The following is a 10,912-nucleotide window of genomic DNA, read 5'->3' as shown; positions in this document are numbered from 1 at the left end:
TGATCAAGCTTTGTTATTCCCAATTTTGGCTTTAGGAAAAATTGGGGGCAACCTACAAATTTTTGTGTAATTTGTAGCCCATGTGTTCTAAGCACATTGACCAAGGTAAAATTAGATGTTGTCTCTCTTTGTAAGTTGGCCCTCAAGAAATCATCTCGATTTTAAGTCTCAAGTTGTCAATTTGAAAGATTGAGCAAAATGCCTTTGGTGCATGATAGGCCTGTAGGTTCGACCTACACCATTTTATCTTTTTCTCAAGTGTAGTTTGGACCTATAGATCTACCCTACACTTGTTTTAACCATTCACAAATTTGGTGTATGTCAAACTTGTAGGTCCAACCTACACTAGTTTTATCCAATGCACTATTTAGGTGTAGTTCGGACCTACGGGTTCAGCCTACATAAATGGTATGTAATTTTAATTGACACCTCAGGCATCATTATATGTATGCACTAGTACACATGTAAGAGTACACATGTCCTAAGTCAAATAGGACTCTACCTTTGTATTGGTCACATATTAGTTGTAACTTTTCCTATTTTTGTGCATCATCCCTCTTCTATATATATGAGGGATCTCATTGTAATAAGGATATTTTTATCCATCTTTTGGTAATGCAACAAAACTCTGACAGTTTGGGAAGCAGTCTGAAACTTTATTTTTAGATGTAAATCAAATTGCAATGAATAAATTAGACAAGTTGCTTTCAATCTTTTGTTGGAACGAGTTGTGATGTGATGACATTATTTAGAGTCTATTATGAGTATTGTGGTGTTATTTGAAAGAGATTTAAAACCAATCTTGTAGTATTTGAGTTGCTTATTGTGTTTAGAATTAATTTTATATTGTCAAACTTTATCTTGTAGTCTTTGAGCTACTTATCACGTTTGAGGCTAATGTTTCATGCTCAAGAAAAGAGATAACTTGCAATCTTTGTGCTGCTTTTACCTTCTACATTTATGCATTTAAGGTGAAGTGTATGTTGAAATTCTTTGAGCTACATGTATTTCATCTTTGTTCTTGAAGCTTTATAGAAGTCATGGAAAGTCTTTGAGCTTTCATGAGCTTCTTGGTTAATTCTGCTTGGTTGTACTTGAAAGTTTATTCTAAGAAAGGATCATCTATTTTGAAAGAAAAGGATATGATGAAGGAAGAACACCTATTCTGGAAAAAGCGAATACGGTGAAATTAACACCTTATTGATTAGCTTAGTGTACATAATTTTAGCTCCTAGTTAAGTGTTGGTGTTTTTTAGTAGAAATAAACAAGGGGAGCCTTCCCTTATAAATAGGAGAGATTATACCTTTCCTTCTAAGAGGTATTGTCTAACACACCATGGTGAAAATCCATATTTTGTAAGCTCTCTTGAGTTTGCAAAATTTTCACCCAATAGTTTTTGGTGACTCTACTGGGTATACGATACACATCCAAAGGCCTCATGCTTTTGGTTGAAGTATACCGGTATCCTATTCATTGTAATTTATGTTGTAATTTGTCAACATTTCACCAAGGACATGTAAAATGGATGGCTAAGGTCCCTAGGGGAATTATTTTGGTCCATTGAATCTAACTCCACCTCTACATGCTCTTCCCAATGGCTTGCAGAAGAACTTCCCCAAGCTATATGGGAATGGCTAACAACATCTAGATGAACACATCACTTCTTTCTACATTGTATTTGGAATTCTTGGTGTTGAACATGAAGATGTTTCATCAAGACTTTATTGAAACACTCCAAGGTGTTGTTGCTGACTAGTTCTACCATCTTGCACCACAAACCGTCACTAGTTGGCAAACACTCAAAACAAAGTTTGAAGAGAGGTTTAAGTCTATAGAAGATACTCATGGATTGTTATCACAATTGACACAAATGAAAAAAGAGCCACATCAATGCATGCGAGTGTTTGTGGCTAAATTTAACAAGTTGTCTAACATAATTCCAATAGTGGCTCAACTCACTGCTAAAAATTTGAAGTGCTTCTTCATCAACGCTCAATCCCCTGAGGTGATTTTCTTGTTGAGAAGGGAAATTTTGAGATATCTCACATCTACACAAACCTTAGGAAATGGCATTGAAGATGATCTTATCCTTATGGGTAAGATAAATATAGAGCCAAATGGGTCCAAAGAAAACTCTTTGATTGAATTATTTTCCACCTATAGAATAGATCCCATGCTGTAGAGGCTAGCTAATGAAGTGTTAGCCCTTAAGAAGCAGTTATCACAAGGTTCTTATTTTATCTCTTATAGAGATATCCCAAGGACTTGTCCAAATAATGCTTCCAATTATGCATCCAAGAATAAGGACAAGCTTCCTTCACCACTAGAAAAGCTTGTACTTGAGGCACCACCAACAAATGTAGCAGTGGAGAATTTTAAATCTAAATAAAGTGATCCTGCCAATATTTTCCAAGAGGAGGAAGCATACATAGCTGACAACTCTCATATTTGGTTAGTGAATTATCATGGATATGTTGAGAAAGATACCATGGATAATACATAGCAAGAGGTTGAAGACCACTTTTCAAAGATGTTGGTGAAGGAGGATCATCACATCATGAGATTTGAAAAGATGGACATGCATGAAGGTGCCATTCAAGTTGAACAAAATAAGAAGAATGCATCTATGTTTCAAGGTCATGAACTTGAACATATTATGCATGAGAGAACTACTAGGGAATTAGATGAAGACCTTCTTCACAAGCATCATAGAGGAGTTTTGCTTAAGTATTGATGGTGATTCTCCTAAATCTAAAGTTTGTGATCAACATGATAAAGAAATCTATGCAACCGTGTTTTCACTTGGATGACAAGAGGAAACTCGTTCCACTTAACATGAGGTTGTGATTGAGGAATCAAATGATAAAGGCATAGTAGGAGAGATGAGGTTAGATTTTATCATAGCATGGGGATGTCCTATAATACATATAGCTTGGTTAGAAGCTAATTAGACATCAAAGGTCATACTTGTTCCTGAACATGAAGATACAGTTGACAGTGAGACCAAAGATGCATTGGTAGTTGAGTAGGAGCAGTTTTGGTTCATTGATTCACTTTGGAGAAGCAATACATATAACCCATTTGAGGTGACAAGTGCGTTTGTTCATTTCTTCCAAGAAGCAGTACATCATCTCATGATATTATAGCTCGTTCTTCATCTACACCTGGTAGTCTATGATCATGTCAAGCATGGCACCTTATTGAAGAGAGGTAGCTACTTTAGAGTAACAATCAAAGGAAGTTCCCTAGTCAGAGCCAATGTTATCCCCAATTTTGGCTTTAGGAAAAATTGGGATAACCCTACAACTTTTTGTCCAATTTGTCCCATGTGTTCTAAACACGTTGTTCAAAGTAAAATAATGTTATCTCCATTTGTGACTTGGCCCTCAAGAAATTATCTTGATTTGAAGTCTCAAGTTATCAATTTGAAAGATTGAGCAAAATGCCTTTTAGGAGTTATTTTTATTTCATCTTTGTTAATTTTGGTGTCAAATCAGGTCCTAAACCCAATTTTACACTTATATAGGGGTTTCTGGTGTCAAATTGGGTCTTAAACCCGATTCTACACTTGTGTAGTTAGTCTTAGTGTAGTTTGGATTTGTAGACTCGAACTACACCTGACTTGTTGTAGTTTGGATCTGTAGACCCGAACTACACCTAACTTTCACTTTAATCCTTTGGTGTATGGTGGGCCAATAGCTCCGACCTACACCAATTTATATTTTCCCCAAGTTTAGTTCAGACCTATAGGTCTGCTCTACACCTGTTTTAACCATTCATTATTTTAGTGTATGTTGAACCTATAGGTCCAACCTACACTAGTTTTATCCTATGCACTATTTAGGTGTACTTCAGACCTACGGGTCTAACCTACACCAATGGTATGTTTTTTTCCGAAGTGCAGTTTGGATTCGTAGACCTAAACTACACCTTGCCTTTGTTCCCTTTTTGATTAAACCTGAACTACACCTTTGAGCCACACTTAGCCTTATGTATAAATTAGTCCTACGAGCCTGAATTACACCAATTGCACACACATGTAAATAGGGTACATAGGTATGACTTACATTTGTTATATCATGATGCAATGAGGGTTATTGTAACCCTAATGTCACCAAATGTAGCACCTGCATGATCCTGGTCAGTTCTAATGATCAAGATGGTTGGTGATTTCTCTTCTCAAGTGTTGATGTTTTCCCAATACTATAGTTCTATTCAAATTTTAGAACCATATCCAAGGAAAAACAATTAATTTCAAGAAGCAAGACTCCTATGCACTCTTCCTCTCATCCTCAATGGTGTCAAACATTGCAAACACTAAATGATTTTGAAATACAGGCTACTTGGCAATAATACAAATATTTATGAAGAAGGATGACCATATTAAAGATGTGTCTTTATACACTTAGTCATTTTTATGCATCTCTAGTGTAGTGGCATTTTGTAATTTCAATCGACACCTCAGGTGTCATTCTATGTATACACTAGTACACATGTAAGACTGTACATGTCCTAAGTCAAATAGAACTCTACCTTTGACTTGGCCACAAATTTGTTGTGACTTTTCCTATTTTTGTGCATCATCCCTCTTTTATATATATAAGGGATCTCATTGTAATAAGGATCTTTTTGGATCTTTTTATCCATCTTTTGCCAATGCAACAAAACTTTGTCGGTTTGGGAAGTACTCTAAAACTTTGTTTTTAGATGTAAATCAAATTGAAATCAATAAAAGAGACAAGTTGCTTTCAATATTTATGTTGGAACAAGTTGTAATGTGATGACATTATTCAGAGTTGATAATGAGTATTGTGGTGTTATTTGAAAGAGATTTAAACCCAATCTTGTAGTCTTTGAGTTGCTTATTGTGTTTATAGTTAATGTTATGTTGTCAAACTTGATCTTGTAGTCTTTGAGCTACTTATCACGTTTGAGGATAATGTTTCATGCTTATGCAAAGAGATAACTTGCAGTCTTTGTGTTTCTTTTACCTTCTACTTTTGTGCATTTAAGGTGAAGTGTATGTTGAAAGTCTTTGAGCTACGCATATTCCATCTTTGTTCTTGAAGCCTTATGGGAAGTCATGGAAAGTCTTTGAGCTTCATGAGCTTTTGAGTTAATTCTCCTTGGTTGTGTTAGGATTCCCAAAGACATTGAGAGGGGGGGGGGGGGGTGAATCAGTATCTAACCGGTTGAAGAATTTACTTGACTTAAAACATGAAAAGCATATTAAAATTGTGTACCGGTAAACCAGAAATAATGCAGTAAACAAGAATAACAACAACCACATGAGAAGACCCCATAACACAGTATTTTAATGAGGAAATATAGTGTGGGAAAAACCTCAGTGGGATTTGTGACCCACAATATTTGCTTACTGGCCAATAAGGGAATATTACTCTTACAATAGGGCCCTAGACATGCAGGAAGGGCAAGTGCCTAGAGCTCACTGCTCAAATACAAAAGAAGTCACACTGACTTACAAAATGGATTATATTAATCCAATGTCTTGTACTGCTTCAGATTAGCATGTGCTATGCCAGATCTAGTACTGGTTTAATCTTTTCTACATACATAAACCCTTAACCTATAATTCACATATTAGGTCTACTTATCTCGCATCCTATCACATGTATTTCTTATTACAAAATGATCTCATACATATATGAGTCATATTACAACTCACCATGTCAGCTTACAATGATTTTATAATTAATTACAAAATACATTTCAAACAAAATTCCTATCGGCCAGGGTGTCGGTATCCTTCCTTTCACTGTCGGTGTTCTATGTGTCGGTGTAGAGTTTGTCATTGCCGATGTCAGCATCCTGTCTTGTCGGTATCATATGATTGCAAGGTTTCCATCAATGAAAAAACTTTCAATCACCTACAATTTCTCATTGGAGTGTGCATTTGCCAACAATCTCCCCCTTTGGCATTGATGGCAACACTCATGAGAAAAATCAAAAGTGTCCAAAATGATATCCAAAAATAGTCTGCCAAAATTGTCTTACCAAAATTGTATGCTCCCCTTGAGCAAATGAAGTCCCTTCCTTCTAACCATTTTTCTCATCCCACTACTCCCCCTTTGACATCAATGACAAAGGTTGTCATTCACTATCAGTGGAGTCCTACCTAGATTCTTGTAACCGGTGGGTTACAATCTGAAACATATCTGTCAAAACTAAATTTATGCCATTGCTGAATGTTTTGCGGTCTTTTATTGCCTCTTGTGTTCTTTGCACCGTACCAGTGAGTATGTGCATTTTCTCTTTTGGTGTCTTCAGTTTGGGAACCAAAGCCTCAGATATTTCTTTTCTCAAAGAAATAAGACACTCTAATCTTGGACTTAGTCTGCATTTTAAGTCCTTTGCCTTATCCTTTATTCCCTGTTTGTCTTTCTCCAATTTCTTGATTTTCTCTTCCTTCTCTGCAATTTTCTTTTCTAGTTCCAAAAATGAATCTGACGTTCCAATCAAATTGTCAGTAGTATTATTTATCTTCTCTTGAGCTTTGTTGATCTCCTTATCAAGATCCTCTATTAAGACATTCATTTTACAAGTGTCCCTGTACAGTTTCTTGAACTCATAGATTATTTCTCCAAGTTCCAGTAAAAGGGTATCCATTTCTTCCTTGTTTTTCTTTACAATATCCTCAAATAATTTCTCTTTTTCTTTTATCATTCTCTCCTTAAGGTATCCTCATTTATTTGATCAACAATTACTAGGTTGCCAGTGATAAACTTAGACAATGTGTCTAGTTGACCTAAAGAATCTTTATTCTGAACACTGCACTTTGGTGCTATCAATTTAAGAATTGGTATAGTATCATCAATAGCCTTATAGGCTTGTGCATTGCATTCTGTGATCTTCTTTATTGAATCTAATAAGACCTCAGTTACATTAGTAGGTTTGAATTCTGTCATAGCTATACCAGATGTTTGTCCAACATTTTTTACAATAGCCATGCTACCGGTTGTAGTTATTTCCTTGCTTGGTTCGACCTCTGGTAGGTCTATCTATGTTTGCATTTCCATAACAAAGGTTTAGGCTTTTTAGTTTGGCTGGGTGGCACTGTCTCTGTCTGTACCTGTGCTTCAACCTGTACCAGTTTGGGTTTCTCCATTTGCATCTTAGATAGTTTCTCTGAGCTTTCAGTTGCCGGTTCCTCAGTTTGTGCCTCTAAACTTTCCTTAGTCGGTTCTTCAGATGGTTTGTCTGTTATATCTACCAGTTTCTCAGTGGTATCCTCTGCCGGTTGCTTTATCTGTGAAGGTTTTTCTATGTTTAACTCAACCTGTGCAACCGGTGACTCAGTGGTCACATCTTTCTCCTTATCCTCAATGGTCTCTCTCTCAATCATGACATTAACTTCCTGAGTACCTACATATACTGTATACAAAATTTCTGATTCAAGGTTTGTATCTTCTATCGGAGTCTCCATACTCTCAATGGCCGATTGATTTGCAGTAGTGTCTATCGGTGGAGTATCTGAAGGAGGTGGGGGCATAGTTTTAGTTATTTTTAAACTTGGTGGTCCACCTACCTTGCCTTTACCCTTGTCTCTGTCCTTTTTATATACTCTGACAGTTTTAGGTCGGAGTAATTCTTCCTCTTTTTCTTTCTCCACAAAGAAAATATCCCATCCATCAGCTATTTCCTTAGATACTTCAGTTACTCTGCCAGCCATTAATGCTACATGTCGGTGAGTAGTAGAGAATACTATTCAGTTAGCCTCACTGATTAATTTGTCTATTTCATAAGGTGAGTTAACTGGATGCACTGCCTGTAATTTTTCAATCTTAATCTTTTTATCTAGTTCAACAATAGATAATCTTCTAGCTTCTAATCTCCTATACATGTCATTTGGAATTTTATCAACAATTTGCATCAAAAATTTCTTGTATATATCTAAGTGTAGAATTACACCGTTCTCTATGCTTTCCTTATCATCAGCTGATAGTGTATTGTACATTTTATTGATACTCTTCAGCTTACCATCCCCTGAAATTTCGCTAAGAAGTTTGTCAATGGGGGCAATACATTGTTTCACCTTCTTCTTAGGAGTCATCTTCTTTGCTGGAGGCCTTATTGCCTGTTGCTTCTACCTTGTCCTTTTTGGTGTAGGAGAAGGTGCTGGTGAAGGTTTTCTTTTTCTCTCAACTCTCTTGAATACAATAGGTATGTCACTTTTTGAAGAAGTTCCAACAGGTGAAAGATGAGTTTCCAATTGAAGTGCTTCCAACTCACTTTCAGTTATACCAGTTTGTTTTAGCACATCTTCCTTGATTGCCTTTGCCTGTCGAGTTCCTTTTCTAATGGTTGCTTCTACCTTCTTAACTCTTTTCCTTGATTGTACAATGCTCTCAATTGTTTCTGCACTACCAAATACTTTCTCTTCTGGTTCCTTAGGAGGTTCAAGGAGGGCTTTTGCATAAATTTCTATGATGTTATCATTTGTCTTATAGCCATTTCAGTTACCCAGATGGTTCTAGGGATAACTGCCTCCATCCAAATTTCATCTTTTTTTATCACAAAACAGATTTCCTTTTGATACTTATCCACAATAGCTTGTGATAGTCTTACTCTGGTCTTCATTCGAGCCATCAATGCTTGAAAATGCTCATTTATGTTTTTCTCCCTGTTCTCTCCCATATTGTTCAATAGTTCTGATAGTTGTTTTCCTACCAGTATATCATATCCAAAATCTCTAGCACCAATACCAAGTACTTGTTTGGTTATGTATAGCATCAGACAAACAAGTAAGTTTCCAAATCTAAATGTCCCCTTTTTGTCTCTTTTGATCTTACCTAAATTTTCTATCACCTCATCTTTGAGCCATTCACATATGTCTATTCTTGCATTATCAATTACCATATCATAGGCACTCTTAATACATAGGCTAGAAACTGAGTTTAACCTATTTGCATGTGTAGCCTTATAACCTAAGATCATACTGATAAATCTGATATTTGTATCCTTCACATCGTTTACCCTTTAGAGATCTCTTATCAAATGTTGCACCAGTTAGGTTTGTCACCAAGTCATTTGAGACCTCCTTAGTTTTGTCAGGTTTGTTGCTGGTGGAGGGTAACCCTGTGACAACTTTTACTACTTCTTTTGTGATTTTATGAATAGAGTCTAACCAGAAAAATTCACCATGTACTCTACTTAACACAATCCTTATGATATCCTTGGGGAAATCTGGGATAATAAGTATTTCAGTGAAACCTAGGGTTTCTACTATCTTATGTTCAGGTTTGACATTTCTGGATTCATCACAAATTATAGTCTCATACATATTTTTAATTTCATCATCACCTAGTTCATCAATATGACAATGTATATACATTCTAGGGTCTTCAACATATACTACTCCTTTAGGGATTTGAGAGAATGCACCTATGCTATCATCTTTCTTAGCAATTTCGGGAACTAGCTAAAATACGGGTCTAGGTCGCTTAACAATTTCAACAACAGTAGGGTTTGCAATAAATTTAGGAATGGATGAAGATGCCATAGCTATAAATACCTCAATCTGCCTTAAGGATGAATGATTTGATGGATTGCTTCACTTCTTTGCTTGGAGTACCTTCGCTCGAGAATTTTCACACTCTCAAAGATTTGAATGCTTGGTAAATGAAAAAGGAGCCAAAATACTTGCTTTATAATGTTATTTTTGCCAACTACCACATTTAATGCTTGTCGGTTAAGTCACAACTTAAGTCATCTACCGGTATAGAATTAATTTCAACTTCTCACCATCAACCAAGGGAATAATAGCTATTAGGAATCCCACAGATACTGAGAGGGGGGGCGAATCAGTATCTAACTAGTGAGTAGAATTTCTTGAATTAAAACATGCAGAACATATTATAACAGTGTATCGGTATGCAAGAAATAATGTAATAAATAGAATTAAGAACATCCACATGAAAAGCATACCATAACACAAGGTTTTAATGAGGAAACTCGGTGTGGGAAAAACCTCGGTGGGATTTGTGACCCACAATATTCACTCACTGGCCAATAAGAGAATATTACTTACAATAGGGGCCTGCACATGCAGGAAGGCCAATTGCCTAGAGCTCACTTCTCAATGGGAAGTCTCACTGACTTACAATGAGGATTATACAAATCCAATATCTTGTACTACTTTACAATAGCATCTATAATGCCTGATCCAGTACTGGTTGCTGCTCTACTTCTTACATAAACCCTTAGCCTATATTTCACATAATAGGTCTGCCTAATATTTTTCCTTAACACTTCCTCACTCATCCTAAATGTCTACAATGATCTCTTTTATATATAAGAGTCATTTTACAATTTTCCAAGTCGGCTTACAAATTTTTTACAATAATAAACAAAATATAATATAACAAAATCCTGTCAGCCTCTGTGCCAGTATACTTCTTTTCTTTGTGCTGGTGCTGGTGTCCTGAGTGCCGGTGTAGAGTGTGATCTGTTGATGCCGGTATAATGCCTTTGCTGGTGCCATAGGATTGCAAGGTTGCCATGAATGACAAAACCTTCAATCACATACAATGTCTCATTGGAGTGTGCATATGCCAACAATAGCATGTTTTTCATTTTGTTGCTAAACCCACAAAAGAATTTTCTTCAATTAGATGAAGAGTCTCCTACCAGTGGAGTGTTACTCTATTCTGCCAGTGGAGGAGTAATCACATCAACATTCTGATTTGACTTTCTGATCCATTGTTTTGAGAATTCTTGCTTCACCTCTTTGACTTTTTCTTTACCTTTCAAACTAGGACCTTTGTTATTTGCCAGTGAGGACTTGCTTCTACAAAATTTAGCAATATGTCCAATCTTGTTATAGGTATAACAAGTCACATTGTTCTTTTGAATAGCTTTCCCATATCCTATGCCGATATGTGTTCTACATTG

Source organism: Cryptomeria japonica, chromosome 2 (genome assembly GCF_030272615.1).
Source record: "Cryptomeria japonica chromosome 2, Sugi_1.0, whole genome shotgun sequence".
Taxonomy (NCBI): domain Eukaryota; kingdom Viridiplantae; phylum Streptophyta; class Pinopsida; order Cupressales; family Cupressaceae; genus Cryptomeria; species Cryptomeria japonica.
This window is presented reverse-complemented; position numbering follows the sequence as displayed.